General features: G+C 50.7%; 1 pseudogene; it reads left to right on the forward strand.

Moving 5' to 3' along the window:
• Nucleotides 1-3,587: 3,587 nt before the first annotated feature.
• LOC135534612 (CCN family member 3-like) lies at nucleotides 3,588-7,051 on the forward strand (annotated as a pseudogene).
• The last annotated feature ends 658 nt before the right edge of the window (nucleotides 7,052-7,709 follow it).

Raw genomic sequence — 7,709 nt, forward strand, 5'->3', positions numbered from 1 at the left:
CAGCCAAACCAGATCAACCAGTGTGATATCTATTCTGCAGCCAAACTAGATTGACCAGTGTGATATCTATTCTTCAGCCAAACTAGATTGACCAGTGTGATATCTATTCTTCAGCCAAACCAGATCGACCAGTGTGATATCAATTCTGCAATCAAACTAGATCAACCAGTGTGATATCTATTCTGCAGCCAAACTAGATTTTAATTCCAGAGATGTAATGAGCACAATAATGAAAATCAGGGAACGGAGGAACTAGTTTGAAGTAGGTTCATTTGAATGATCATGAAAAATGTTGATTGTTGATATGAATAGCAGCAGTAAAACTGTTAAATGAGCTTATGTGTTCTAAATACTAGTAACGTAGCCTTCCTCTGTGTGCGAAGAACTCAGGATCTAACAGGAAAATGTGAGTCTCATCCTGATCCAATCAGATGTCAGAATTCCCAGACTTTACCAGGGCCAGGGGGGTAATCCCTCCATCATCCCCTTCCTCCTTCTCTCCCTCCATCATCCCCTTCCTCCTTCTCTCCCTCCATCATCCCCTTCCTCCTTCTCTCCCTCCATCATCCCCTTCCTCCTTCCCTCCCTCCATCATCCCCTCCCTCCATCATCCCCTTCCTCCTTCCCTCCCTCCATCATCCCCTTCCTCCTTCTCTCCCTCCATCATCCCCTTCCTCCTTCCATCATCCCCTTCCTCCTTCTCTCCCTCCATCATCCCCTTCCTCCTTCTCTCCCTCCATCATCCCCTTCCTCCTTCTCTCCTCCATCATCCCCTTCCTCCTTCCCTCCCTCCATCATCCCCTTCCTCCTTCTCTCCCTCCATCATCCCCTTCCTCCTTCTCTCCCTCCATCATCCCCTTCCTCCTTCCCTCCCTCCATCATCCCCCTTCCTCCTTCTCTCCCTCCATCATCCCCTTCCTCCTTCCCTCCCTCCATCATCCCCTTCCTCCTTCTCTCCCTCCATCATCCCCTTCCTCCTTCTCTCCCTCCATCATCCCCCTTCCTCCTTCTCTCCCTCCATCATCCCCTTCCTCCTTCTCTCCCTCCATCATCCCCTTCCTCCTTCTCTCCCTCCATCATCCCCTTCCTCCTTCTCTCCCTCCATCATCCCCTTCCTCCTTCTCTCCCTCCATCATCCCCTTCCTCCTTCTCTCCCTCCATCATCCCCTTCCTCCTTCCCTCCCTCCATCATCCCCTTCCTCCTTCTCCCCTCCATCATCCCCTTCCTCCTTCCCTCCTCCATCATCCCCTTCCTCCTTCTCTCCCTCCATCATCCCCTTCCTCCTTCTCTCCCTCCATCATCCCCCTTCCTCCTTCTCTCCCTCCATCATCCCCTTCCTCCTTCCCTCCCTCCATCATCCCCTTCCTCCTTCCCTCCCTCCATCATCCCCTTCCTCCTTCTCTCCCTCCATCATCCCCTTCCTCCTTCTCTCCCTCCATCATCCCCTTCCTCCTTCCCTCCCTCCATCATCCCCTTCCTCCTTCCCTCCCTCCATCATCCCCTTCCTCCTTCTCTCCCTCCATCATCCCCTTCCTCCTTCTCTCCCTCCATCATCCCCTTCCTCCTTCCCTCCCTCCATCATCCCCTTCCTCCTTCTCTCCCTCCATCAACCCCTTCCTCCTTCCCTCCCTCCATCATCCCCTTCCTCCTTCCCTCCCTCCATCAACCCCCTTCCTCCTTCCCCCCTCCATCATCCCCTTCCTCCTTCCCTCCCTCCATCATCCCTTCCTCCTTCTCTCCCTCCATCATCCCTTCCTCCTTCTCTCCCTCCATCATCCCCTTCCTCCTTCCCTCCCTCCATCATCCCCTTCCTCCTTCCCTCCTCCATCAACCCCTTCCTCCTTCCCTCCCTCCATCATCCCCTTCCTCCTTCCCTCCCTCCATCAACCCCTTCCTCCTTCCCTCCCTCCATCATCCCCTTCCTCCTTCCCTCCCTCCATCATCCCCTTCCTCCTTCTCTCCCTCCATCATCCCCCCCTCCTTCTCTCCCTCCATCATCCCCTTCCTCCTTCTCTCCCTCCATCATCCCCTTCCTCCATCCCTCCCTCCATCAACCCCTTCCTCCTTCTCTCCCTCCATCATCCCCTTCCTCCTTCCCTCCCTCCATCATCCCCTTCCTCCTTCTCTCCCTCCATCATCCCCTTACTCCTTCTCTCCCTCCATCATCCCCTTCCTCCTTCTCTCCCTCCATCATCCCCTTCCTCCTTCCCTCCCTCCATCATCCCCTTCCTCCTTCTCTCCCTCCATCATCCCCTTCCTCCTTCTCTCCCTCCATCATCCCCTTCCTCCTTCCCTCCCTCCATCATCCCCTTCCTCCTTCCCTCCCTCCATCATCCACTTCCTCCTTCCCTCCCTCCATCATCCCCTTCCTTCCTCCTTCCCTCCATCAACCCCTTCCTCCTTCCCTCCCTCCATCATCCCCTTCCTCCTTCTCTCCCTCCATCATCCCCCTTCCTCCTTCCCTCCCTCCATCATCCCCTTCCTCCTTCTCTCCCTCCATCATCCCCTTACTCCTTCTCTCCTCCATCATCCCCTTCCTCCTTCTCCCCCCTCCATCATCCCCCTTACTCCTTCTCTCCCTCCATCATCCCCTTACTCCTTCTCTCCCTCCATCATCCCCTTACTCCTTCTCTCCCTCCATCATCCCCTTACTCCTTCTCTCCCTCCATCATCCCCTTCCTCCTTCCCTCCTCCATCAACCCCTTCCTCCTTCTCTCCTCCATCATCCCCTTACTCCTTCTCTCCTCCATCATCCCCTTACTCCTTCTTTCCCTCCATCATCCCCTTACTCCTTCTCTCCCTCCATCATCCCCTTCCTCCTTCTCTCCCTCCATCATCCCCTTCCTCCTTCTCTCCTCCATCATCCCCTTACTCCTTCTCTCCCTCCATCATCCCCTTCCTCCTTCTCTCCCTCCATCATCCCCTTCCTCCTTCTCTCCCTCCCCCCTCATCCCCTTCCTCCCTCCATCATCCCCTTCCTCCTTCCCTCCCTCCCTCCATCATCCCCTTCCTCCTTCCCTCCCTCCATCATCCCCTTCCTCCTTCCCTCCCTCCATCAACCCCTTCCTCCTTCCCTCCCTCCATCATCCCCTTCCTCCTTCCCTCCCTCCATCATCCCCTTCCTTCCTCCCTCCCTCCTCCTTCCCCTTCCTTCCTCCCTCCCTCCTCCTTCCCCTTCCTCCTCCTTCCATCATCCCCTTCCTCCTTCCATCATCCCCTTCCTTCCTCCCTCCCTCCTCCTTCCCCCTCCCCCTCCCTCCCTCCTCCTCCCCTCCTCCCTCCCTCCCTCCTCCTTCCCCTCCTCCCTCCCTCCTCCCTCCCTCCCTCCTTCCCCCTCCTCCTCCCTCCTCCTTCCCCCTCCTCCCTCCCTCCTCCTTCCCCTTCCTCCATACCTCCCTCCCTCCTCCCTCCCCCTCCATCCCCTCCTCCCTCCCTCCTCCTTCCCCTTCCTCCATCCCTCCCTCCCTCCTCCCTCCCCTCCTCCATCCCCTCCTCCATTCCTCCTTCACGCGTCACTGTGTCGTTAGACAGGACTGTTATAAATGGCTCTGCACACACTTCTGAAGCACGCCAAAGGGATTTACAGAGCTTCAGCAAGATACAAAAGGAAGGAAAAGTCTGCAAAGAGAAAACTACCTTTCACTGAATCAGGATGTCTAAGCTTGCAGAGAGAACCCTTTTCGTTTTCTACATTTCAACACAGGTAAATAAATTCATTTAACGTTACAGAGTAGGCTCATCTAAACTATATTATGTGAAGAATATAAAAGCAAGGAGCAACAACTTTGAAAAATCACACTTGAACACAGTTTTCCCTTTTTTCTCTCCAGATTTGCTCCCAGATCTTGGCGCTGGTGTGTCAGACAAGGTGCCTCTGTCCGCAGGAGCCTCCGCTGTGCGCCCCCGGGGTCCAGTTGATTCTGGATGACTGCGCATGCTGTCTGGTCTGTGCGAGGCAGAAAGGAGAGGCGTGCTCAGAGAGAAGACCCTGTGATACACACAGGGGTCTGAGCTGCGACTACACGGCCGATGTACACCACAGGACAGGGGTCTGTGTCGGTGAGTCTTTTGTTCATTATAATGAACCAGTGATGTTCTAGTGTAGGTGTCAGAACGGGGTAGATTCCCTGGCCTTGTCTCAATTGGATTTGCTCAACTCCTGCGTACCTCTCGTCCTCTCTCGCCTCCTTTTGGAAAAGGTCAAAGGTAATCGAAGAGTGGCAGCGGGGGCCCCGCTATTGATGATGATGATGATGATGATGATGATGATAATGACAATTCACATTCATTTGAAGACACAAACACTTAAACATATGACATTTAGGATTTTATCCAGATATGAGTATTGGAAATTAAAAATGTTAAATAATGATTTGTGCTTTTCTTGTGTCCTCCTCTCTTCCACAGCACATGAGGGAGACATCTGCCTGTTGGACGGTTCAGTGTATCAGAACGGAGAGACCTTCTTCCCCAGCTGCAAGTATCAGTGCACCTGCAGGGACGGTCAGATCACCTGCGTGCCGCGCTGCAACCTGGACGTGATGCTGCCGGGCCCAGACTGCCCTCTACCCAGGAAGGTGGCGGTCCCAGGGGAGTGCTGTGAGAAATGGGTATGTGAGCCCCAACCAGAGGCCAGTGCCTTGGGAAGCTTCGCCATGGCTGGTAAGCACTCAGTCTATCTGAACTCAAATCAGATCCAAATGTTATTTGTCACGTGCCGAATAGAACAGGTGTAGTAGACCTTACAGTAAATGCCGAATACAACAGGTGAAGTAGACCTTACAGTGAATGCCAAATAGAACAGGTGTAGTAGACCTTACAGTAAATGCCGAATACAACAGGTGTAGTAGACCTTACAGTGAATGCCAAATAGAACAGGTGTAGTAGACCTTACAGTAAATGCCAAATAGAACAGGTGTAGTAGACCTTACAGTAAATGCCGAATACAACAGGTGAAGTAGACCTTACAGTGAATGCCAAATAGAACAGGTGTAGGTAGACCTTACAGTGAAATTCCGAATAGAACAGGTGTAGTAGACCTTACAGTAAATGCCGAATACAACAGGTGTAGTAGACCTTACAGTAAATGCCGAATAGAACAGGTGTAGTAGACCTTACATTGAAATGATTTCCGACAAGCCCTTAACCAACAATGCAGTTTTAAGAAAAATAAGTGTTAAGTAAAAAATAGATAAGTAAAAAATTATTAAATAATAAATAAAAAATAATTAAAAAAAATAATAATAAAATAATAATAATAATAAAATAATTAAAGAGCAGCAGTAATATAACAATTAAATAACAAATAACAATGAATTAAAGAGTAGCAGTAAAATAACAGTCTCTAGTGTACTACATAGCAAATAGGGTTCCACGCGGGACGCAGTTCCCCTCTCTACTTCTGACGTGACTGGTACTCTGGTGCAAGCCACAAAGTAAAGAGACGGATTCTGGCATGCCTCTAGGTTGACCTGGCTGGCTCTGTGTGAAGGGAAATGCTGAATTGCCTCGGAGTACAGAGCGGGAGACTCACAGAGCAAGTTGATTTATCCCCGGAAGCCTCCGTGTAGAACTCTGGAGACAAAACATTCCATTTCGTGTTCTCTGGAATGTGATGTACCTTGGATCGTTCTTAATCTGTGATCAATGGACTTTAGGCACCTAAAGAAATTCCGACAGAACTGTGAATTGGATTACCTATATACCGATTAAACACCAATGTAGGGGAATCAATTATGCAAACCACACAGATCCCAATACCAGCCAAACATACGTTTCCTCTCATGCACATTTGCCCAGTAATTCTTATGTCCATCAATCAATCGAGCCTGCATCTGTATTTCCCATGGCAACAGCATCCGTCTCATCTGCTGTGTCTCTCCTCGTCCTCCCATACAGCCTACCGACAGGAGGAGACAGTGGGCTTTGACTCGTGGGACCCCAGTACTAACTGCATAGAGCAGACTACGGAGTGGGGCGCCTGCTCTCGCACCTGTGGCATGAGCATCTCCACCCGGGTCACCAACAAGAACCCCCGCTGTGAGATGGTCAAGCAGACGCGTCTGTGCATCGTCAGGCCCTGCGACAAACAGCAGCAGCAGGATGTTCCTAAGGTAGGATACTCAACCCACTGTCACTGTACTAATACCAGCAGCAGGATGTTCCTAAGGTAGGATACTCAACCCACTGTTACTGTACTAATACCAGCAGCAGGATGTTCCTAAGGTAGGATACTCAACCCACTGTTACTGTACTAATACCAGCAGTACCAGCAGCAGGATGTTCCTAAGGTAGGATACTCAACCCACTGTCACTGTACTAATACCAGCAGCAGGATGTTCCTAAGGTAGGATACTCAACCCACTGTCACTGTACTAATACCAGCAGCAGGATGTTCCTAAGGTAGGATACTCAACCCACTGTCACTGTACTAATACCAGCAGCAGGATGTTCCTAAGGTAGGATACTCAACCCACTGTCACTGTACTAATAATACAAACCAAATCACAGTTGTAGAGGGAAAATACATCACGAATTTAAATAGCAGAATAGAAGTTCAAGTTGAACTTGCCATTCAGACTAAATGCAAATCTTCCGACTAACAAAAAACTCACAAGAGCTCTGACAAAATACAGAACAGAAGTATTCCGGGGTTTCACCAACTGACAACCATTTCCTCGTCTAAATCCTCAGAGAGGAAGCAAGTGCCTGAGGATGAAGAAGGCGTGAAACCCATTCGGTTCAGCTATAAGAACTGCACCAGCGTTGCTGACCTACAAGCCCCGGTACTGTGGTGTGTGTACGGACGGGCGTTGCTGCACCCCCACAGCACCGAGACAGTGCAGGTGGAGTTCCAATGTGCTCAGGGTAAAGCCATCAAGAAACCCGTGATGTTCATCAACACCTGCGCCTGCCACTACCACTGTCCCAGAGACAACGTCGTACATCGACCATCAGACCTGGTCTACAGCGGTTACAGGTTATAACGCTGTTACCACAGACACAACGACAGTTTCTCCTATTCCTCCGTGACGGTAGTATTGTACTGTAGTCGGGTGACTCTATATGTTCTTGACAACATCTCCCTGAAGGCGTATGGTTGGTCTCAGGAGGGAGAATCTCAATTGCATACTTATCGCGTTCCTCTCTCCTCGCCTCCTTCTCAAAACCCATTGGATGAGAAAGCCAGATGTCCCATCCCTCTGACATTCTCCTCCAATGGATTTTGAGAAGGAGGCGAGGAGAGAGGGTGCGAGGAGAGAGGATGCGAGGAGTATGCAATTGAGATTCTCACAGTCAGCACTTAGCTACCTTTACAGAATGGGTGAGCATGCTTTCTGCATCTGATAGAACTGGAAACGTTGTGCTTTAGTGTATCATAACCACAGAGTTTTCCTTTTCTGCTTACTGCAAACGGCCTCAGTGACCATACACAGCTCCTGGGTCAGTTTTAAACAGCCTCTGACTCAAACGGCCCCAGGAGATCATACACAGCTCCTGGATCAGTTTTAAACAGCCTCTGACTCAAACGGCCTCAGTGATCATACACAGCTCCTGGGTCAGTTTTAAACAGCCTTTGACTCAAACGGCCCCAGGAGATCATACACAGCTCCTGGGTCAGTTTTAAACAGCCTTTGACTCAAACGGCCTCAGGAGATCATACACAGCTCCTGGGTCAGTTTTAAACAACCTCTAACTGTTCCAGAGG

The sequence above is a fragment of the Oncorhynchus masou genome, unplaced genomic scaffold, assembly GCF_036934945.1.
Source record: "Oncorhynchus masou masou isolate Uvic2021 unplaced genomic scaffold, UVic_Omas_1.1 unplaced_scaffold_3663, whole genome shotgun sequence".
Taxonomy (NCBI): domain Eukaryota; kingdom Metazoa; phylum Chordata; class Actinopteri; order Salmoniformes; family Salmonidae; genus Oncorhynchus; species Oncorhynchus masou.